General features: G+C 38.4%; 1 pseudogene; it reads left to right on the top strand.

The window, feature by feature from the left end:
* The first annotated feature begins 1,255 nt into the window (after positions 1-1,255).
* On the top strand, positions 1,256-4,983 carry LOC100735059 (olfactory receptor 2T29-like; annotated as a pseudogene).
* The last annotated feature ends 20,339 nt before the right edge of the window (positions 4,984-25,322 follow it).

The raw sequence follows: 25,322 nt of genomic DNA on the forward strand, positions 1-25,322 counted from the left end.
CACCCAGTCTTGTGTAGTAAACATCAGAGACCCCCTAATTTTCATTATTTTCATTCTGTTACTTTCATTCCAGGATTTAACACAAGTGGTAAGAGCTTTATGGCTATGAGTTTGGAGGAAAATCTGCCTACTAGACAAAAAAGGAATTCTCCATGAAGCTCTATCCAATCAGTCATACACTTATGCACATCACATCCATGTGTTTATATACATGGGGTCATAAAACATGTTTTTAAAATAAAATAAATTTATATTTATATAAAATAAGCAAATATATTAAAACAGAAAAATTATCAGGTTTGAATCAGTTTTTAGAGATGAATGGAATACTCAATTTACTTATATGCAGATCTTTCCCTCAGTCCTTTGAGAACCAAAGTATGGAATATAGAGAGAGTGGAGAAATGCAGAACTGGAGCATTTTTTCTCACAGAATGGTAGGAGTGACTGCCCTCTGTCTGGGTGCCTTTGCAGAACGTTCAGTGCAGATGTTAACCAAAAGCAAATGTACTCACTTCTTTTTGTCTGGCTGTCTTCCTCACTTTGCCTCACCTCATCCTGAAGTCAAATATTATTTGCTTTTTAAGGTAGAGTGGATAGAAGCTGGGGGTTTGGGGACAGCTTGAGCTCTAGCTGATGTCTGGCCCTCTTCAGGAACCCTCATTTGATGTCCTTCAAGTTTCCCAGTTCAGTCCTGTGTGAGGATCCCACTCTGCATGTGGGAATGTGAGCATCATTCCATGCAGCCACAGGTTCACTCAGAATGGCCTGATCTCATGAGTAGAGTGGATTCAACTGTTTAGTGTTTATTTAATGCAAATATATTTCATTTATTTTAAACACGTTGTATATGGAACATACATCTGCTCATTTTAATACCTAATTAAATCTTAAAAATGATTGAATTTGTTTCATACCTTAACAATGAAAATTCAAGGATTAAGGAATTTTATTTCTCTTATTTGCAATGATTTGCTGTTTATGTTAGCAGAGTCAGTGATTTTTTAAATATTCTGTACTTGTTGATAAACCCAAGTGTCATCAAGTGAAGCTCATGACCTCGAAGTGTGGAACTTAACTGTAAATTACTAAGTAAGTGGTACAGTAATGTATGTCTGTCCACATGGCCTAACAGCCTTTGGGACTTCCTATAGTTAGTGGAATCATGCTTATGTATGTATGCTCACTAAACAGTCTTTTGAGATGGTCACATTACATTAAGCCCAAACTTTTCTTCACAGTCAAAGTGAAATCCATGGATAACATCATCTGGAAGTCCAGCCACAATGGATTGGTAGATTTCATCCTGGTGGGACTCTTCCATCAATCCACACACCCAACTCTGGTGTGATTGGTCATCTTTGTTATTTTCCTGATGGCTTTGTCTGGAAATGCACTCAGTGATCTTTCTGATTCACTCTGACACTTGCCTCCACACCTCCATGTGCTTTTTCATCAGCCAGTTGTCTCTCATGGACATGATATACATTCCCACCACTGTGTCCAAGATGCTCATGGACCAGGTTCTGGGTGAGAACAAGATGTCTGTCCCTGAATGTGGAACGAAGATGTTCCTCTATTTGACACTAGGTGGTTTTGAATTTTTGTTCCTAGGTGCCATGGCCTATGACCGCTATGCAGTCATCTGCCATTCCCTGTATTACCCTGTCCTGATGAACCACAGAGCATGTCTCCTCCTGACAACAGGTTGCTGGTTCCTGGGGTCAGTGGATGGCTTCATGCTGACTTCTGTGACCATGACTTTCCCATTCTGTGGGTCCCAGGAGTTCCATCACTTCTTTTGTGAAGTCCCTGCTGTGACAAAACTCTCCTGCTCAGATACCTCACTCTACAAGACACTCATGTACCTGTGCTGTGTCCTTATGATCCTAAACCCTGTGATAGTCATCTCGAGCTCCTACACCTCTATCCTCCTCACAATTCTTAGGATGAACTTGGAAGAGGGCTGGAAGAAGGCGCTGGCAACCTGTTCCTCCCACATGACTGTGGTCCTTTGTTGGGCGCAGGCGCTCAACATACCATACCCCACCCGGGACTAAGGACCACACCAGCTTCCGCAATGCGCTACGTCCCTCTCTAAATTAGCCACCCCATGCTCACTTCGTATTCACCCCGTGCTGACTCTGTGGCAACCTCTGATTGACCACAGCTGGGTATATTAGCCAGAGCCAGCGTCTCATTCCAAACCTGCCCCCTCGTGGCAGCCTGATTGGCTACAGTCAGATATATAAGCCAGAACCCGTAACAATAAAGGCGGCAGTTATCTGTTACCCACAAGAGCATCCTCTGGCTCATTGGGGGGCTGCGCCGGTCAACTGGTGGCCCATACGTGGAACGAGACCCTCTCTCCGACGGAACAGAGATGTTAACAGGTAAAACCGTCAAGCGCCGATAGCAGGGGCTACGCGGTGGGTGGGGGCTGACAGGTTAAACTGCTCAACGTTGGTAGCGGGGGCTATGCAACAGGCAGCAGGTGTTGCCGGGCCGGATGGCGGGGGCTATTGGGCAACCTTGGGCTGACACGTCGCAAGGGATTGAGGAACTCGTAAAGAGAGTTCCAGGAGCCATAAAAAGGCAGGGTTAGGAACTCATAAAAAGAGTTCTGGAGGCCATAAAGAGGCCGCTTTTGGGGGCGCCGTAAAGGGGCATGGGAACTAAACTGTCCCACAAAAAAAAAAAAAAGGAAAAAAAAAAAAAAAGAAACAAAAAGAAACTCTTGAAATTCCCCTTAACATGGGTAACACTGCTACTCAGCCGCTATCAGTCGCTTTAAGCGACTTACTGAGAGAAAAGGGATTAAAAATGAAACAAAAACAAATTAAAACTTCCTCGACCAGGGTGATAAGATAGCACCTTGGTTTGGTCCCAAGCCAACTTGGTTTCCAAACCCCTAGCAAGGTGCTGGGCTTTAAGGCTTATTTTCGGCTTAAATGATTCTACCTTCAAATTTAGTTTGGAGAGGGGAGGAGGAACATCTGTTTTGCTTTTTAAAATAGTTCAGTTGTGGAGTAGCTACTATCAATAAAAATCTCTTAAATAGCCAAAGACAACCTGGTAGCCATTTGTAGCTCTAGGGAGAAAGGGACACCTTAGTGGTGTGTGTTCTAACCCCAATCTGTGGGTAAACGTGTTTTCTCAGGTGTATTCCTTAGATCACCCTGGTTCCCGCCAACAGGACCCTGAGCTCTAGCTACGATGGCTCAGGGAGTAATCCCACTCTGAAGTTTTCTTCACAAGAAACACATGGGTTATGTTAAGAGCAAGCTTGGGGATCGACTGGGGGCAATTTCTGACTTCACCTTCCCTCAGAATCCTAAAATCTCCTGTTACAGAGAAATACCTGTCCAGGCAGAAAGTGCCTGAAGCCAACTGCTTGTCCTTCCCTGCTTAAGACTAAAGACTATTTAAATTCCACAGGAAAATCTGATTTCTTCTGAATTAACGCTTTAATCTTAGAAAGCTGCTGTAGGACTCGACAATAGCATGGAACCTGCAGTTTGTCCTTGCAACTGAGTTGGAAATGAAGATTCATTGCCTCAGTCACTGCAGCTGTTGCTAGAGTCACCTGTGAGAGCTCCTGTGATGAGGTGGATGCTTGGAAGCTTTTTGTGGTTAGGATAGTGAATAAACCTCATCTGGTTGGATGGATGGTGGCCTAATTAGAGACAGATGAAAATTATTGTATGGTTTCTTTGGGTTTGTTAGGAGGGACAACCATATTTGTCTTGGAAAAGGGAATGAAGCATTCTTGTGGCAGGCTTATCCCCAGTCCGTGTTTTTCACAGCAATGTTTCAGGGGTGAGGAGCAACAATTCCTTCACACCCTCCACCTACAAGTCTCAAAAGGTTTTCAATATTACAAAAACCCCAGTCTGCCTGCAAGCTCCCTACCTTTTTCTGTTGTTTGAAACCACCACAAATATGATTTTCTAAATTGCTCCACCGCAACCTGTTATGTGTCACAATGTTGGAATAACAGTACACTTTCAGCTGTCGTTATGCAGGTACCCCAGTTCGTACCAATTCCAGTTATGGCAGACCCAGACGAGTTTCCTGTGATCCAGCTTGTGCGCAATGGAGGGAGATTTTGGAATCACAGCCGCGATAGTGAGCTACACTTGCCGCATTTGGCAGTCTACTTCTGCTCTGTCAGATTTGCAGACAAAGGAATAGGGACAAAGTAATTATCAAACAAGCATTGCTGGCCATAGAATCTGGTCAAAGTCCAGCAGCATGGCTGGCCATGCTGTGAAGCAGATGTGGAGCAAAGCATCACAGGGGATGTCGTCCTTGGCCAGGAGACACCCTGGTCCCCATGTCAGTGAGCATGCGGGTTGGGCTCATAAAACAGATTTCCCGCCCCCTCTAAAAGAGCACCAACGAGTAGTGAGGCACTATCATGATGGCCGCATGGCACCTCACGAGGGGTGCCGACCCCTGGAGACCTTGCGTCAGTTATAAAGAAAGGGGGAGATGTTGGGCGCAGGCGCTCAACATACCATACCCCACCCGGGACTAAGGACCACACCAGCTTCCGCAATGCGCTACGTCCCTCTCCAAATTAGCCACCCCGTGCTCACTTCGTATTCGCCTCGTGCTGACTCTGTGGCAACCCCTGATTGACCACAGCTGGGTATATTAGCCAGAGCCCGCATCTCATTCCAACCCTGCCCCCTCGTGGCAGCCTGATTGGCTACAGTCAGATATATAAGCCAGAACCCGTAACAATAAAGGCGGCAGTTATCTGTTACCCACAAGAGCATCCTCTGTCTCATTGGGGGGCTGCGCCGGTCAGTCCTTCTCTTCTATGGTGTTGCCGTCTACACCTACATGCTCTCCAGTTCCTACCACACTCCCCAGAAGAACATGGTGGACTCTGTGTTTTACACAATCCTCACTCCTGTGTTGAACACCTTAATCTACAGTTTTAGGAACAAGGATGTCACAGAAGCTCTCAAGTAAATGTGCAGTGTGAGACAGGGACCGTGAATACTCATGGGTTCATTTCCTTCTCCCTGTGCATGAAACACCCAGGCTCTTATGTGACATTTCCTCAGACTCTCATATCCCAAGATCTCATCCAACACTTGTCCCTTTTTGAGGAATTATTGTAGTATTTCTGAATGTTCTCCATCTTTGCCTGCTTTGTCCATTTAACACCCTTATTCAATTATGTTGTGCTGATACTGTGTTTTCCAAGATTAGTAACTGCTCCTTAACTATAGGAGAATAGTCATATCATCAGGAAATACAGGATGGAATATTTATAGGAAATAGTCATTAAGTTTTCAATACACAAAGGAAACAGGAAGAGGGTGTTTCCATCATGGAAAACATTAATTCCTGAAGTTCCATGTCCAGCTCCTAGGGTGGGTTGTGGTGAGATGTGAGCTCTAAAGGGCTTGGGCAGCCCTGGCCTCATATACTGCCACAAACTCAGTTACATGGCTTGCCTCAGCAGATCTTATTCATTCCTGCTGGCTCCAATGTCCTGGGCTTCTCAATGGACTTTATTTTCACTTTCACAACGTCACTTAGCACCCTCTAAAGTGTGCACTGTATGTTCTTCCAGACCTTCTTCTGATTCCTGAGTGGACACCTCTGTGATTCCACAGCTCTTGCATTTGGACACCTGTAAAACCAGCAAGACACATTGATGCCAAATGACTCAGTTTTGCTGTTTACTCATGATTTTCACCAGAGAGCTGAATAAAAGCAACCCGTCATGCCCCTTCATGAAATCTGGGCCACCTTGACATTTTATTTGTCTTATTATTTAATACTGCAAATTAATTTCAGTATCCAATCAAATCTCCAGACATGACAAAATTTAGACAAACTTTCTTCCAGAGCATGAAACACATGGCCTTGAGTCCAACTAACAATGGAAATCCTTATTCCCACTGAAGACTCCTGAGCTGGCCTTCACTGTGCACCTTTCTATCAGCATTATGGTTTTCAGATCTCTGATGAGAATCTCCTGTTAAACTCAACTCACAGCATTCTGTCTAGAAGGCATCCCCAAATTTTTCCAAACTCCTCCTGAGAATCAGACAATAGGTCTCTGTACTGCATGATCAGATACGGTACAGCAATGACCCCTCTTCTCTGGTACCAATATCTGCCTTACTGACTTTCTTAACAGGAGGAAATATCCAAGCATCACAAATTAAATGAGCTAAGATTAATCTGGTTCATGGTTTCAGTCCACATTCAGCCGACTCCAAGACAAAAACAGGATGGCAGATCAGCAGGGCAGAAAAGAGGGCTCGCCCTGTGGATGCAGGGACAGGAAAAGTAGGAGCCAGGGAAGAGGATAAGAACGCACCCTTTCAAGTCATGATCCCTGTGACCTGCCGTGTCTCTGCTCCAGAAAGGAAAAACTTAAAGATCATTTCCATCAAAAACATAGTAACAATTCAGCAAATTTTAAAGAAATAATGCCATGTTAACTTTGATCTGCATTTATTTTATTCTTACATATAGAAACACTGAATCTATATCATTTTTTAAATTTTATTTAAAAGGAAAAAGAAAAAACAAAACAAAACAAAGCGGTGTAATGGTACAAGTAATACAGAACTACAAAAAAAAAAAAAAGTAAGAAATCACCAGTTAATAGATTACACATTATCATCTTAGAGATAGTTGCCCAAGTCACAGTATCAAAGCATACAAAGTGGACATTCACACAGTGAGACTGCAAACAGTTGTGTTCAATGATCCAACCTAAAACATTAATATGGGCAGCTATTTAACACCCGTAAACACACATGCAGTTTTATCCTTTAGAGCACTTTTTTCCCTCTCTTTTTTGCAACAAAATTTACACATTTTGGGTTTTCTTACTCCTTAGTTCTTATTACTTTTTTTGGAAGAGAATAAAGTCAAATATGGTAAAACAAAGCTGTCAGTCAAAACCAAGGATAGACATAGTACATGATGTAAAAACAGAGTACAGGACTTCCAAAGGAGATAATAGTCAAACCATAATGGGCATCTTAGTGAACTTTATTGCCTTCAAAGTAGTTGCCTATTCCCTCAAACTTGATACTATCATACAGAACGGAACAGAGTCTAATCAGCCAAAATAAGATAGTGGGAGTATTACAGGAATTCAAATCAAGTTAATAGGAAATCAAAAAAACTTACTATAATATATCCTGCTAATTTTTTAAAATTTTTCCCCTTAGTTAAAAAAACCATAAAAAATAACTAAATAATTCTTTTCAATGAATAAGGGAGACACTGAGAAAAAAGAGGACATAACAACATAACAATACAGGTCAAAGCATGACTGTTTCAGCAACCTAGTGCTTCACCACCAAATCACTCAACTTAATAGTAGTTACCATAGTGTCTGTCTTTTTCCTTGAAATATCTGAATATAACTTCATATACTATAGCTTCAAATATTTCCATATCAAGAAGCCCAGAATAAAGCCATTCAAATTAATAAGTAAAAACTTTATAAGGCTTCAAAGCCACATAAAGGGGAATCATGATTACCACATACTTTTATATATTTGAATCATTACTTACATTAGGGAAACGATTTGTTATTCACATATGAGAGATTGATTTATTTCACTTATGAGTATGGTCTCAAGCTGCACCCATTTATTGATAAATATCTCAATGTGATCTTTCTTTATAGCTGGGTAATATTCCATTGTATAGAAATACCACACTTTTTTATCCATTCCTCAGTTGATGGACACTTAGGTTGTTTCCAAGATCTGGCGATTACAAATTGTGCTGCTATAAACATGGGTGCACATATATCACTGTGGTATGATGCTTTCAGTTCTTCTGGGAATATGCCTAGAAGTGGAATAGCTGGAACAAATGGGACTTCCAGTCCCAGCTGTTTGAGAAATCTCCATACTGACCTCCACAAAGGTTGTACAAATCTACACTTCCACCAACATTGTAGGAGAGTTCCTTTTTCCCCACAGCCTCTCCAGCATTTGTTGTTGTTGGTTTTCTTGATTCTGGCTGTTCTTTCAGGAGTGAGGTGGAATCTCAGTGTGGTTTTAATTTGCATTTCTCTAATGACCAATGATGATGAACATTTTTTCATGTATTTATTTGCCATTTGTATTTCTTCATCTGAGAACTGCGTATTCATCTCAGATGCCCATCTTTGGGTTGGATCTTTGAATTTTGGGGGTCTGAGTTTTTTTTTTTTAATTGTTTATATGTTTTAGATAGAAGTCCTTTGTCTAAGGGGGAGTTCACTAAGATTTTTTCTCAGTTTGTGGGTTTACGTGATATCATTTTAATTACAAATTCAGATGGACAACTGAAACATTTTTTATTTAAGCACCAGTTGTAAGCAACACTGCAATCTGATCCAGGCAAGAGAACTAAGTGGAAGCATGGAAACTGAGAAACTTAGTTGAGATAATGTCTCATAGAGATTTGATTTTTTTTTAAATTAAGGTGTCTGCAGAATGTGAATAAATATCAATTCATGTTCAGAGCCAGGAGACTCTGCAGAGAACAATCTGACCACCTCCAAGTTATGGGTCTCTAACTGCTGATGTGCCATGCTGGTATATTAGGTGCTGTCAGCTTCCTCAGCAGAGCTGTTGCTCCATTTCCCTGCCACTGAGTGATCGGCCTCTACGTTCTTCTTCTATGCTGCTGTCCTCAATGATATAAACCTATTGGCTTTACTTATTTACAAAACTTAGTGGCTACAAAAGTTTATTCCTATCATTTATTTATTTACTGTGTTCTACTATACAATTATTACTTTATGTAAATAGAAAATTTGTCTCCTGTTTATATTTCTGCATCATTGATAAATGTGTGGTAGAGGACAGACACAGAATAAATACCTAAGGACAGCAGATTATTGGTAGCTTCACACACTGCACAGATTATTTTTATATATTAAGGACTCCAGCATGGTGCATGCAGGGCTTCAGGGCAGTGTCACCTACTCGGGGCTGGGTCTCGAGCATCCTCCCAGGTGTGAGGCTCTGTCCATGACTGTCCCTGTGCGGACACAGGGCCAATGTGCTCAGAACAGGTAGTTCTGTGCTTCCTCCACGGGCAGCACTGACCAGTTCCTCTATGGTGTGGGGTCACAGTGAGCCAGACAGGAATGTGTAAGCTCAGGGGAAAGAACGGTGATATTCCCCAAGTCTCTTAAAGGTGGAAAACTCCCTGGTGACTCCTGGGCCCTGCCACACTGTCTGAGGGGAAAGGGGTTAAATCAGAGCAAGTTTTCCAGAGAAGGATCAGAGTGCTTCTGTCTTCTCAGAGAAACTGAGGCACGAGTAAGACTTCCTTTTCTGAAAAAGGTGTTAGTAAAGCTTGGTTCTGGATAGGCAGGAAAGATCCCTGAGGAAAACCAGCACTAAGGTGCAGTTCAAGATCAGGTCAGAAGCTGTTACACGGTCTGTAGGGCTCCTGCTCACCATTTCTCTCCTCCTACTTGGCCCCCCACTGACAGAATTCTCTGTTCTCTTTAATGGGAGTCACTCTTCTGAAATAGTTCTTGTTATTCACTCTGGTTTTTCTCCAATTTTAAAGTGTTTTCTGTTAAATAATGGGCCAGTCCGTACCTGTCCTGTCACTGTTCTTGTGTGTGTGTCACTGCCACACAGAATCATCTGCAGACCACAGGTGAGCTCGTGAGGTGCAGGTCCTGGTGCCAGCCCTGTGTCTGTGTTGTTCCTGTGCCTTACACAGCTGACTCAGTGCCCTCAGAAGGCTCTGTGCATGCCATAGTGGCCTATTCTTACTCTAAGACTCAAAACAGTTAAATATAACTCTGGTTTTAAAGAAGTACAGAAAGTCTCTGTCATTCAGGCTGGGAGAGAGGTATGGACAGAATATTCCATGGAAATAAAATGATATATATTGTATACAGTGCTATGTAGGTCAGATGGACTTTGAACTTACCAGGCTGGTCTTGAACTCACAGAAATCCTGCTGCAGCCCCCAAGTGCTAGGATTACAGGTGTGCACCAGGATGCGTGAATAAGATAAGCTTTCCTTGTGCCATAGCCTTGAAAAATTTAAAAGATTTGCCATCACAGACTGCTCCATGGCAGCAATGGCACTAAACTGAAAGTCAATTGTAAAAAATGTTTGAATGTTTTAATGGAAATCTCAAAACTGATGGACCCAAAGTATGTGCAATATAATCTGTAGCTCTAGCAGGAAATATTAAAGGAAACTTGTGCAATGGACAATATTTAATTCTAAACACATATCAACTATTATTTAAAGGTAGGCACCAGGGGCTGGTGATTTAGCTCAACAGCATAAGCAACTGCCTTGCAACTGTACAGTCATGAGTTAGATCCCTGGTACCAAAAGAAACAAAGAAAGAAAACAAAACAACCCCCCCAAAAAAGACAATAAAACAAAGTTAAGCTCCAAGTAAAACTAAAATAATAAATTTTCAGAATTTTTCATAACTGTTCTATCATTGTTTATCAGTCACTGATGCAATCATTGCATTTAAGGCCTAAATACCCAAGGGCCAAGAGGTTGGAAGAGAAGGCAAAAACAATACAATAATGGAGGTGAAAAACTAAAAACTAGCATTATTGACTTTTAGATTCAAATGCACAGAAAGCTTAACTGACATTAGGTAAAACTCAACAGAAGGGTAAATCATGGGGGAATTGGCTTTTGAATTCGTGGCCTGAAGTTACAAACAAGAAAGCTGAAAATTAAAATTCCATTTGTCCTGGCTGTTCCTCTTTTCGTATTTCCCCTAAAATAATTAAAAATATGGTATTACATAAATATGCATGTTTACAGCAGAACAAGTAACACAAGCCAAATCTTTGCAGGGGTCTATTTTTCCACCAACAGATGAATGGATAATGAAAATGATATTTCACACCATGGTGCACTACTCTGCCATAAAGAAGGATAGAGTCGGGTCATTTGTAGGAAAATTGGTTCATCTTAAGGCCATAATGCTAAGTGAAAGAGATTAGGCTTTCCAGGTTAAATATCACATCATTTCTCTTATATGAGAAACCCAAAGGATAACTATATAGAAAAATAAAAGACAGTAGGAAATAGGCAGACAGTTCTGTGGAACCCAGAGATGAAGGGAAGGGAGCACAGGGAAGGAAATGGAAACAAATGAAATGTGTACCTATACCAACTCCCTGCAAGGAAAGCAATTATTCTTCTCTGCAAAGAGACACCAATGAAGAAATGTGGAAAGTTAAAAATAAGAAACAGGGCTTGATAAACATCGGCATGAAAAAGTTTTAGTCCTTGGGTCTGGGTGGCTTCTCCTTCCCAACTGGAACCTTGCTAGGAACCGGCAGCAGAGGGTGCTAAGGAGAAGGGGCTTCTCCTATGGAGGCAGTGGTGTTGCCCCAGGTGAAGGTGGGAATTCCTGCACCTGGTGGTGGGAAGCACCAGGCATGGAATGGGTTGGCATCGTGATATGGAACTTTCCAGCCTCAGGCTATGACAATGAATGTGTTTTCTTTATGAAGTACCAGGTCTCAAGTATTTTTACCCTTGCTGCGCAAATGTGATAGAACGTTGTGCACGAAGGCTATGGTGCCAGTTTAATCCCTTTGCTGATTGAATTGGATTATTTCTACTTGTTTTTTGCTTGCTGCAAATAGTACTTGCATAAGCACATTTACTTATTTATGTACGTTTGCCTCACTCTTTATTTGTATTTCTATCGCCAAATTACTAAGGGACTAAGCTTTTAACTCAGTGGCAAAACACTTGTTTAGCAATAGTGAGGACTTTGATCTTATTCCCCATATTGCCAAAAGGAAACAATAAAAAAAAGAAAGAAAAAGAAACAGAAAATAAGTAAACTGATTTTCAAAATGTTTGATAGTTCTTCCAAAAGTTACATAGACACCAGAAATTAATTTCATTCCTGGAGAGCCAAACTAAAATTTTATGAAAATGTATTATACACAAACTACATACACATATCCAGAGATTTATATTTTTTAAGACAGAGTCCTGCTGTATCATTCAGGCTGACCTCTAGCTCCAGGTGATCCTCCTGCCTCAGCCATCTCCATACATATTTACAATCACTGTTTTCATTACAGAAATGATCCCCAAAAAATTGCTCATCAGTGTGTATGAATGAAAGAACAAAATTAGGTATTTTACATTACATAATGGAATGTTGTAAAATAATGTGATGATTGAAATCTGATAGCTACAAGATAGCTAATGTTGAAAACATGCTAAGAAAAAGAAACCAGGCACATAATACTAGATATAGAGTCTAATTTCCTTAATAAATACCTGAAGTACTCAAACCCATGTAGGTGGAATAAAGAATAATATTTATGTGTGACTGGTAATACAGGGTAGTTGATGGTTGTTAACAGGAAAGCATTTGTTTGGAATGGAATGAAAAGGTTGTAAAATCATATTGATTAATGGAACCTTGAGAATATTCTAAAATTACATTCAATTTTGATCAATATAGCACTGCAATTGTATGTCACTGAAACTGCTGCTGTCACTTAAGAAAGTAATCAGAACCCTGGCAGATGTACCCACATTGCAGCTTGGATTTTGTAGTATGCACTTAGTGCGTGGTCTCGTTCTCTCCTTTCACTGCAACAACAAGAGTCCAGGAATCCGCAACACTCTGCCTCTGCCGTCACCGGCAGTGCAGTGTGCAGTGTGCTTTCTGCCTAGGTGCATATATGACTTTCCTCTTTCATGACACTAAAGCCCACCAGTCATCTATGCACCTTCTAAGCCCACATTTCATCTGTGCCCTCTTAACTCTCCATCAGCTCCTATGTACTGCCCTTTGGATTTCAGTTTTCTTACTTATACATTGTCATGGCCGAGTTTTCCAGTGTCAACTCTAGCCACACACTATTATTTAATCTTTTTAAAATGATTTGACTTTTAATTAGTTCTGCTGTATTACAATTTTACATATTTCTATGCCCATTAAATATGAAATATAGCTCATAAAATTATTTCTTGTAAAGAATTTTTAAAACAACAAAAAATAGATAGGATTCAAAACAAGATGGTTGGAAATTAACAATGTTTATCATATTGATTGGTGCTATTTTCAAAATACTTGTTCAGAGTACCAGATATAGGTATGTAAAACCTATTAAACAATATAAGTAGTAACTGTTACTTTCTATGAAATATTGGAATTTGTTGTACAATTGTCTTTGCCATCGTGTGTGCATGTGTGTGTGTGTGTGTGTGTGTGTGTGTGTGTATTTTTTAACCTTCCTTCTTTTTTCCTCTCTCTCATCCCAGTTGATCTTTCCTTCTGAACAGTATTTTATCCTTTCACATGATCTGTTATACATTTGGGATCTTATTTACTCTCATTTTCTTACACTAGGGGAACAATATGATATTTACACATGCAAGTCTGATTTATTGCTTATTAGTATGGTCTCATCCATTTACCTGTAGAAGCCTGAAGTTTATCTGTCTTTATAGCTCAGTAATATTCTGTATATAAAAATACCACATTTTTTTCTATTTTTCAGTTGATGGGCATTTGGGTTTTTTCCAAAAATTAGCTGTTATAAATTGTGCTGCTATAAACATGCATTCACATATGTTGCTGTGGCATGACGTTTTTAATTCTTCTGGAAAGATAGCAACAAAAGGAATAGCTAAGTTAAATGGAGCCACTAATCATAGGTTTTTGGGGATCTCCGTACTGATTTCTATAGTGGTGAAACTAATTTACTCTCCCACCAACAGTGGACAAGGGTTCCTTTTTCCCCACAATCCATCTAGCCTCTCATAGAAGGGAAGAAATTACAAAGATCAGAGCATAGTTTAATTCAAGACTAAGAAAATAATATAAATAATTAATGAAGCAGAGTTGGTTCTTTGAAAGAATAAAAAAATTGATACCTCCTAGACAACTTTATCAAGAAAAGGAAAGAAAAACTCAAATTCATGCAATCAGGAATGAAAAGTGTGATATTTCTACAGATCCAGTAGAAACTGAGAAGATCTTCAACACCTATTTTGAAAATTTTTATGTACATAGACTGAAAAACACAGAGGAAGTGGGCAGATTCTTACAAACATAAGGATTACCAAAGTTAGATCAAGAAGACATAAAACTTCTGGATAACCCAATATCAGTTGATGAAATTGAAAACTTAAAGTTCATCCATAAAGAAAAGATTGCATCCTGATGAATTTACAGTTGAATTCCACAGGAAATCTAGAGAAGTCTTAGCACCAATATTCCTCAAACCGTTTAATGAAATGGAAAGGAAAGCAAGTCTGCCTAACTCTTCTAGTCAAGTATCATTCTGATACCAAAACCAGAGAAAGACTCAACCAAAAGGAGAACTGTAGATCAATCACTAGAATGAACATAAAATACCAGAAAATATAATATAGCAAATCATCAAGAAGATTATACACCATGATCAAGTGGGATTCATCCCAGGGAAGTAGGGATGATATGATTGCACATACGCAAATCAATAAGACCTAGAGACAAAAATCCCATTATCATCTCAGTAGATTCAGAAAAAAAAAAAAAACCCAAAAAACTTTTCACACATGCAACATTCATTCATGATAAAAACTCTGCAGAAAATAGGTATAGGTGGTCTCTACCTCCATCTGATAAAAGCTATCTGTGTCAGACCAACAGCCAATATCATACTAAATGGACAAAACCTGACAGCTTTCACTTTAAAATCAGAAACAAGACAAGGATGTTCACTATCACCACTCCTATTCAATATAGTTCTGAAAATGTTAGCCAAAGAATTAGACAAGAGAGAGAAATAAAAGGAACAAGGATGGAAAGGAAGAAGTTAAATTATAACTATTTGTGGATGACATGATAATCTACATAGAAGATCCCAAAATCTCCATCAAAAGACTACTAGAGTTAATCAGCAATTATGACAGCATGGCTGGATACAAAGTCAGCACTCAGAAATCAATAAATAGCATTCCTGTACATAAATTAAAAACTCATTGAGAGAGAAATTAGACAAATAATAACTTTCACAGTAGCATCCAAAAAATGAAACACTTAGGGATCAATGCAACAAAGGATGTAAAACATCTACACACTGAAAACAATACTACTCTAAAAAATGAGATTGATGAAGACATCAGAAAATGGGAAAATATCCCTTGCTCTTCAATAAGAAGAACACACAGTGAAAATGGTCACATTTGCACAACTGTTATACAGGTTTAATGCAATTCTGATAAAAAAAAGAATTAACATTCCTTAAAGATCTAGAGAAAACATTCCCAAAATTCATTCGGAAATAAAAGAGAACTAGAATAACAAAGATAATCCTTGACAACAGAGTCAAGGCAGAAGGCATTAAAAATCCCTCTTAAAATATACTACAAAGCTACTGTGATACAATCAGCATGGTACTGGCACAAAAATACACTTGAGGATCAAATAAGCAGATTAGAAGATGCAGACACAACTGCAAAGATACTCGTCCACCTTATCTTTGAGAAAAGGGGATATATATGTTCACTGGAAGAAAGACAGCCTCTTTAATAATGGCGTAGAAAAAATGGCTTTCCACATGCTGAAGACTAAAGTTAGTCACATGTCTATCACTGTGCTCTAAACTAGACGCAAAATGAATCAAAGATATAAATACTAAAACAGAAACACTAACTCTACTAGAAGAAAACGTAGGTAGGAATATAGAACATAGGGTTAGGCAAAGACGTCACAAACAAAAGGCAAACCACTCAGTAAGTACATTAAAGCATCAACAACTGATAGGTCATTTTATTAAAAAAGTTTTTGAACTTCAACAGAAACAACTAAGAGAGTGAAAATAAATCTCACAAAATGGAAAAGAATTTTAACCAACTTAGTTCTTCAGACCAAGGACTTATATCTAGAATATAAAAGAATTAAAAAAACATCTGGACCCCAAATTCAAAGACCCGATCCAAAAATGGGCATCTGAGATGAACATGCCCTTCTCAGATGAAGAAATACAAATGACAAATAAATACATGAAGATATGTTTGAAATAACTAATCATTTGATAAATGCAAATTAAAATAATACTGAGCTACAATTTCAGTCAATAAAGAATGGCTACAATTAAGAAATCAAACAATAACCAATATCAGAGGAGCTGTTGGGAAAAAGGGAAACTTTCTACTATTGGAGGGAGTATAAACTGGTAAAACCACTGTGGAAATCAGTGTGGAGGTTTCTCAAAAAATAGTATTGGTGATCCTATATAATCTGAGTATTCCCCTTCTTAGTATTCTCCTGGAAGAATCAAAAATATCATGCCACAGTGATATATGTGCATCCATGTTTATAGTGACACATTTTGTGATAGCTAAATCTTGGAGACAACACAAACATCCATCAACCACAGAATGGATTAAAAAGTTGTGGTATTTTTATACAGTGAAATATCACTCAGCCATAAAGAAGGATATATTGAGGGTTTTATAGGTAAATGGTTGCAACTTGGAACCATACTCATGAGTGAAATAAATTAAACTCACCTGTGTATTGTCTCCATAGTGTAAAATCAATACTGAAAGAGTGATAAGATACAAAATATACAAAAGGCATCAAGAAGATGACAGAGACAAAAAGTATTCAATGCACAGAATAATTAGGAAGGGGAAAGGAGAAAATTAAAAAGATTAAATATACCTATGTGTGTGTGTGTGTGTGTGTGTGTGTGTGTGTGTGTGTATGATAGATAAAAATTCAACTAATTTGTTAGTTAATTGAAAGTTAATTGAAAAGTTAATTGAAAAAAAGTCTGTTCTTAGATTGTTTCATTTTTTGACCATTTTTATGCCTAATCTTGTAATCTGAACTTCTAAGATAACAATATACAACATTTAACTAATGTTAACATCCAACTGTTTTTTGAGATTCTGCATCATTTCTTTTTTGTTTTACCTTTAAAATAAAAAAATTAAAAATAAACACATGCTTAGCATCATTATTACAAAAAATTCCTTACACTTCAGTATTTTTATATTTTTGTTTAAATATTTCTAATATATATAAAAAGATACATGATTGTAAAGTAATGAAGTAGAGAAAAGAGAAACAGTACTAGATTAACAGAAAGAATACTCTTATTCATTACTATCAATAATAATAATAATAACAAGAACATAGTTATTTTGAAGTGTCATTCAGTTTAGTAAAAATAATATTGAAGGAGATAAAAATATAGAAAATTGCCACTATGGGAATAGTTTGTGAGCTCATTGTAAAAAAATTGTTATGAATAAATCTGAAATATTTCTTAGACTAGTTTAATGAAACATTCTGAAATATTTGACAATGTACAAAATTTTATACATTGAACAATAAAGTTGCTTATCATAATACAAAAATGAATGTTTCTGTACATCTGTGTAAATTAATATTGTACAGAGACTGAAGACTTTAAATAAATATCTAAGAAGTCATTTAAAAGTAATCTCTAAAGCGAGACAACATTGCATATATAAACTGCATCAAAAACTTTTAAAATATTCCCCTCCCCCCAATAAACAGGTAACCAGTTCGTCCCTACCCTCTTTGTGTTACCCTGGCAAAATGCGAAAGTCTGAGAAATTCATTGTCTGAAGAAGTTCATTTCTCATGGAGGTGGTTGGAAATCCAGGCCAAGTGCCCAGAAGCTTGGAGTCCCATGCCAGCTAGGTCTCTGCTTTCCTGGTGGTAGCCCGTGTGCTCTCCAGAGAACTGAAATTCCCCATCATCTGAGGGCAGAAATTACAAAAGGGCCCCTCTCATCCTGGAGCTCTTTTAAGGAGGTTCTCATTCCATGGCTGAAGGCCACCTCCCTGTGCCTTAATGACCAAGCACCCAAAGGTCACATCTGTTGGTTTCACTGCATCAGAGTTGTTTCAGCAGGAAACATAAATAGGGCACCAACACATAAACCATTGGAAATAGTCATTGAACTGTATGCAAATAGGATATCAGGACTCCTGTAAGCAAGCAAAAAACTAAAGTATGGTGGAAGAGGTACTCATGTGGCTCATGAGTAAGTACTTGGGTTCTAGTCATCTAATGGTGCACACCAATCCCTCCCAACATTCTTGGAAGCCTGAAGTAATATGGAAATCTTTTTACATCTCATTTTCCTTGCTCAGTACTGAGAACCAAAGCTGAAACTTTGTTGAGGATCACCCTTTCTTTAGGGGTTGGGACACAGTCTCAACAAGTAACTAAGTCCCTTGGCTGGACCGGAGGTGAGCCCCTCCTGCAGTGGTGACTTCTGGGAAGTGTAAATGTAGAAGGTGCTTCTTCTGAGGGGTGAGCACAGAGCTGATCTCCTGGCTGTATTTGGTCAGATACTCAAAGGGGTGGGTTCTGAAGGGTTTGGAAGCAGAATTCCCTCTTTTTCTCCCTGGCTTCCAATCAGTATACATATCTAATCTGTTTTTCATAATTATCATCAAATATTCAGGCAAACAATCCATTACTAATATTACAGTTGTAATATCCAAAATCAAGTGTGTCCCCGAAATGGAATGTTTATGAACTGGCTTTGTAAATTTTAGCATATTATTTCTGCAAGGTCTTATTGGCCCATTGAATTTAACTAAAGTAAGTCTCTCTGTCTAATACCTTTCTCTCAATCATCTATTGCCTCAAAGCAATCTATACATATATTATTCTTCTACATCACCTTGCTATAAGCTGTATATCAACCTGTAAGCCACATTTTACAAATCCTTCTTGATGAAAACATCATAAAATACAAGAAATCCCTGGAACACTATTGGTAGCTTCAACCCTAGTATAAAACAACATAAAGTTGGAAAAAGGAGGAATTAGCCTTGAAAGAGCAAAAATATTATCAGATGAAAGAAAAGCTCAATCATCACATTAGGAAAACAAAGTTAAATTCCGCTTGTACAAAAGCTGGGTGTGAAATGTGTGCACACATGTGTAGCCTGAAGAGTTGTGTAGGCTGGTATAAGAGTGTCAGAAAAAATAGGGGTCTTTTCCTGAGCACAGACTTCGTAGTACTAGTGCAGTACTACTGCCATGCATGAGGTTTACAGTCATCTTGCCAAGTAAGTAACTGTATGCAACAAAGCATTCTCCTTTTTATAATTTCCTCCCCTTTCACCCACTTGTCTCTCTTCACCTCTAAATCCTACTTCCCCATTTTCATTCTTGTAATTATTACTCTTAGCTCATATGTAACATTTAATGTTCACATTCACTGTGGGTGTTTGCTGTCTGTGCAGAGCACACCTTATTCTTCCTATTGCCCCAAAGTATTTGAAGAAAACAATAAGACAACTGTTAGCAGAGTCAGAAAAGGAAGAGAATCAGGGGCCACAAACAGCCAAGCTTTCGAAAGCAGAAGACCTGACCAAAGCCCCAGAGTCCCACATTCTGAAAGCAAGTTCATGGCAGCCGGCCTGACACCACCTGATCTGCCAGTGTGAAAGAAACTGGTGAGTCCTCACAGAGCTATCCTAACAGGTAAGGAAGGCAGAGCACTGGGAAGCGTTTAATTAGGAAACGGAACTGCAACTGCCTGCCTTGTTCTATGCTTATGCAGTTAAAGAGCTTGAAAATATGAAACATTAAAAAGGAGAGTAAAAATGGACTTTTCATGTATGCACATACACGCTGATAAAAGAAAAATAAGAATTCTGTATTATTCATCAATAAATGAAATTAATTTCTTGCTAATATTAAATGTTGAGTCATATTTTCAGGTTGAAAAATATCTTTTATGAAACCCTAGGACAAAATGAATGACAGCAGAGTTCTCTAATTGAAGACAAGGGATTGAATGCCTTGGAGGATTCACAGAATTAAACCACAGGTGACTCAGTACAATTGTGTGGTGGAGATTTATCCTGAAAATTTAAATGTTGTCAGCTGCCCAGCAGGGAGAGCATCTTGTTGAACACCTACAGAAGGTAAGATGCAGGGAGACATGCATTCTGAAATAATTTTGCCATTGAGTTCAGTGCTAAGTGATGGAACCACATTTTATTTACAAATTATATATTAGGAATTCTTCTACTCCATACATAGTGATGTGATTTTTCATGTTTATTTGTATTCCATCCCTTTCTAACTTGGGTGAAAATAGATTTATGGGTTTGCTCTATTTCTTGAAGCTCTAGTGCTAAATGGAATAATGTGTGTGAAGCTCTACAGGCGTGTACTACATTAGTAAGAGGGAGGCATGATATGTCAGTACAGGAGCCATCTGGAGCTGCTCCTGTGGACTAGCTCTATCTCCTCATGCTGTTATCTTGTGGGAGCTGGTGACCTCCCCTGTGTAAAAATTCTCTCATTTAACAGCACTTAAGCACTGTACACCTAGCTTACCAGTGAAGAAAAAAATAATTCAGAAAGAAAAGCAGAATGCGTCTAGAAACAGTGACTGCTAACTAACACTGGAGTATGTTGCAAGTTTCACAAAAGAAAAGGTGACCAGTTTGGTGTTCAGACATTAATTTCAATAAAGTATCACTGATATCCATACTTATCTGAGAGATTTGAAGGATTACCTTTATATAAGACAGCACTGTGAGAGGTGAACAATTTTAAAAATCTGAGGGTTATCATCACACTGGACTGTGAACATAGTGTTGGAGTTAGAACCAGCGTACAAGCTCAGGTTTGCTGCTCTCAAGGTTTTTGACATTTTCTGTTCACCTGGACTAGTAAAGGTGGAGGCTGTAATTTGCCAGTGAGTGCAGTGAGTGTATCATTTGCTATCTGCAGAATAAAGTGTGTGTGTGTGTGTGTGTGTGTGTGTGAAATGGGAGGAGGGGTGATTTCAGAGTAAAAGTTATACAGAAAATCAGTATCATTTCCTGTAAGAGAAACCTCCTGAGACTCCTAAGCTGGTCATGGTTTTCTTCTTGACCCATGATGTCTGGTGGCACAGTCCAGCATTCCCAGCCTGTGGGATACTGAGGCAAGAGAAATGGAACTTTGAGTTCGGTTTTGAGTCTGTACTGGAATCAGCGAGAGAAGAGAAAAGAGAAGTTAGATATGTGAAGACTTTTTACTCAGAGCTGTTTTTCAGCCTCTCTGAAAGGCATGAGTAACCTCTACCGTGGACATATGTTGCAGGTTCTGTTTTTACACGTGTATTTGGTGAACATGACAGTGTCAGCATGATTTGCTTTGCACACCATTTTCATCTATAACTCCATGCTAGCTTGTTTGTTTACTATTTGGAGGTGGGAACTTCTGTTTCAGTGGTTGTCACACATCTAGGCAAATGCTTGTGCTCAGTGAACACTGCCAAACTATGCTGCTCTTCTTGCCTCAGTTTCCTCTCCTGTACTCTCAGCCCTCCACCTCTCAGCTCCAGCATTTTTTGTCTGAATAAACACTATCCCTCAGCATCCCTCCACAGGAACTCTCTTAATCAGCATCCTGCTTTTCTTCTCTGTAGCATCATGTTAACTTGTATTACTAGACTGCATTTGGAATCCACAATGTTATTAATCACGTACGAAGTGGAACTTCGTAAGAATACATGATATGCATAAACTTGTAGTCAAATTAATGCACACTCTATAACAGAGTGATGCTCATGGTTTTAGGTACAATGCCACTGCATCAATTTCTATATCTACAGCTAAAGACATTCCAGGTGAGTGGTGTGCTGTGGATGCATCCAGGGGCTTTGCACATGCTAAAAAATCACTCTACTACTAAACTACACTCTCGTCATAAATGCATGATTTTATTAAGAAAAACCTGCCTTTTTTGTTGTCACATGAGTTGGATGTGCAGAAGCCTGAATAGCATGATCAGAAAACCCAATCTTTACGAAATGGAATATGGAATATTATTCAATTTATCCTCCTGTGATAAGAATATAAAAGCACTTGAGATATTATAGGTTTGGTTTTCACAAAAAGTGAAGTAGTATAATGAAATATAAATTTATCCTTCTATGGGTGTGCACTTAGAAAAAATACAAAACACAGAAAAGCAGAGTCTTAGGAAGAACTGTAGGTTGAATCTTAACTCTACTGCCCTATAGATGTTCCCTTTTCAATAGAGCACTGGGAACTCTATACTGTTTTCAGCTTAAACTGATGGAGATGGTATTGACACTAACAGAGACCAGGAGACAGGACTAGCTGCACCAGCCTGCGCTGTTTCTCAGGGACGTCCTGTTACAAACTAGTGTGCCTCATAAAATCACCTCTGTGCACAGAACTGAGAAGCCTTCAGTGCTGGAGTTTGATCTCACATGGGTCGGAGGAGGCACAGAAAGCAGTGGAGAGCAAGCAGTGTGATGGGAAAGTAAGGAAAATTAAAGGAGGAGCTGTCACTTGATGATAGGCATGAGGACATCATAATGATAAGCAATTCTAGTGTTTCCTTAAAGACTTTCTCTAAATGGGGACATTAAATTAAAAAAAAAAACAGGAAAGTCAAACAAATGCACCTGAATTGGCAGTTTAAAAATTGAAAGACCTGCAGTGTGCCTGAAAGATTTTATTCCCCAGAATGACTGTAGCTGTGAGTACAAAACTGATAGTAGACTGATGTGTATTGGTCTATTTGGAAAAAAGGTAAGCAAGAAGAAATGTGAAATACAGGTCAAAGAAGCTGTTGGCCCATGAATTTCTGGGCCATGTTTCCACAGGTTTCTTAGCATCACTGATTTTCCAACAAAATTATAGGCTAGATAGATAATTTAAAGCCAATTTAAAATAATTAAGAAGTTCTTGTTACCTTTCTAGAATGCACTAAATGACATTAAAACATGAATTTGCATAAGGAAAAATATAGGAAATTTTTAATAACCGAGTTGATGTATGCTAATTTTCCAATTTTTAAAAACAATATGCCTATTTTAAAATGTGGGGAAATTTCACACAAGTATAGTAACACTACTACATTTGAAATATAAGCATATTGCCAATAAAACCTAAACCTCGTAAAGACTTCAGGACTTCCAAAGAAGATAATAGTTAAACCAGAATGGGCATCATAGTGAATGTTATTGCCTTCAAAGTAGTTGCCTATACCCTCAAACTTGATACTATCATACAGAACGGATAATGTGTAAGCTATTAACTGGTGACTTATTACTGATTTTTTTTCTAGTTATTTATTACTTGTACCCTTACACCACTTTTTTTGGTTTTGTTTTTTCTTTTTCCTTTTAAATAAAATTTAAAAAAGAAATATAAGCATATTGCTTATTAGAGAGACTGTAATGGAATCAAATTAATAATTTTCTGTTGGAAAATTCATTTCATTAGAAAGCATGAAAAATTATGAGCAATTTTCAGTAAGGATATTTCGAGATTTTTCTGTGGAACACATAATGAAAGAATTATACAACAGTGAATGATAGAAATAAGGTGAAAATATAATTAGCATTTGTAACTAGAGAATGCATAATAATTATCTTATGTTGTCACTTTCTTTTGCTGCAGAACATCAGAAATTCCTGTTTCTGTCTCACTGTAATATACCACCAGGTAATCAGTCTCTCCCTGTCCCCATTACCCTAAGACCCAAGGTATCAACATTCTTTTCTTGACTTGCATGAACTTAGCCGCTGTACAATCCACATATGAGTGAGCTTGCATTGTATCTGTCCTTTAATGAGTGGGCAATTTCATTTAAATGACTTCCAATTTTACCCAGATTGCTGATAGATAATGATAATGAATAATTCTAATACCATGAAAAGGAGAGCTTTCTAATAATCTTGCAATGAAGAAATAACAAAAGCTTAAGGAAATGGATAAAAGTAATGATTTGATCACCACATTACATATAACATCAATTTATCATGATGCTGTTTGAATATATAAAATTATCATGCATCATTTGAAATTTCTTAATATATAAGGAAAAAGTATAACTAGAAATATAAGAATTCTCAGAAAGAGTGAAAGTATAAAACATATGCTGAAAAAATTAAGTAACACAGTGCCAGAGATACAGCTCAGAGGTATAAGCACCTGCCTGACAAGTGCAAAGTCCTAAGTTCAATTCCTTATTCAAAAACAAACAAACAAAAAAAGAACAAGAAAGCAGGTAAGAGGTTGTACTTATAGAGTAGGAACTGCTATTATTTGTAAGTTAGGAACCTGTAAAATATATTTATAGAGCATTCAGAAATAATTAAAATTTGAAATGCAGTGAATTCCAGTTGGAATGTTGGGGGTGCTCACATGCTGCTGCCACTGCCCAAATAAATAATTTGGACAACAAAACATATTGAAGAGCTGGAACCAGACACATAATGAGGGGAGCCAATGATATGTCCCAGGAAGTCAGAGGCAGAAAAAGGAAACAAAATAGAGGATGAAAAAGATGCTACTTTTTAACCAATTAAGTATTCCTTTTCTGTTCTTGGTGTTGAGAATAACATCTATGACCTTGCAGATTATAAGAACATCATCTACACTGAGCTACATCCACCACTCCTCAAAATAGAGCTATAAATTTTCTTTAGAAGGGAAATTGTTGTTTTGGTAAACTATAGTACTCTAGAGAAAAAGTACAGAAAACAGATCTTATCTCCAGTGGTATTTAACTTTAAAACAAAATCTTATACAAAGTTCATACATTATCTTCCCTTACGATTTACTTAGTCTTCATAATTCTTTAACGAACAGATATCATACACTTCCAAAATTAAAGAACAGAAATAAGGCTCAACACAATACAAACTTCCTTAGAATCTTACAGGTGAGCAATCTGAGGGATTGAAACTGTGTGGTTAGAATCCCCTGCAGCCAGGCTCTTCTGTGAAATCCCTCACACTGAGCTGTCTTCTGCACACACTCAGGCTTAGTGACACGGTGAGAGGATGCACGTCGGTGAGGCACTCTTTCCGTGAAGATGCTCAGTTGGTAGTGTATGTGCTTCTGGTGCTTCCTTCTCTATTTCTCTGTTTATCCAACATGTTTCAAGATCTTATTCTAGACAATCTACCCTCTACTTTTTTTTCTGACACAATTTTATTGACATTATGTGACATAGCAAGTTCTATGGGAAATGTAGAAGAGGCATGGAATTGACAATTCTGAAGTGTTTTTATACTTTTAGTGTAGTTACGATAAAAGTCTTCATTAGCAAGTCTTATGCATTACATCAGAAAGGATCTCCAGAATGCCCATATGTTTAGGGTTTGGGCCTGTGAAATGTGAGGAGAGGCAGCACTGGCAGTGATCTCCTCAATAAGTGCTTCAGTGGCATCTTTACTAGGTGTCACAGTTGGAGGACAGAAGTCACCAGGCACAGGCTTCCAGATGCACCTCTTGTTTGGCTACTTCATTCACAGAGACTTTCCTTC

Source organism: Cavia porcellus, unplaced genomic scaffold (genome assembly GCF_034190915.1).
Source record: "Cavia porcellus strain 051 isolate PalLab524CR breed Dunkin Hartley unplaced genomic scaffold, mCavPor4.1 scaffold_2, whole genome shotgun sequence".
Taxonomy (NCBI): Eukaryota; Metazoa; Chordata; class Mammalia; order Rodentia; family Caviidae; genus Cavia; species Cavia porcellus.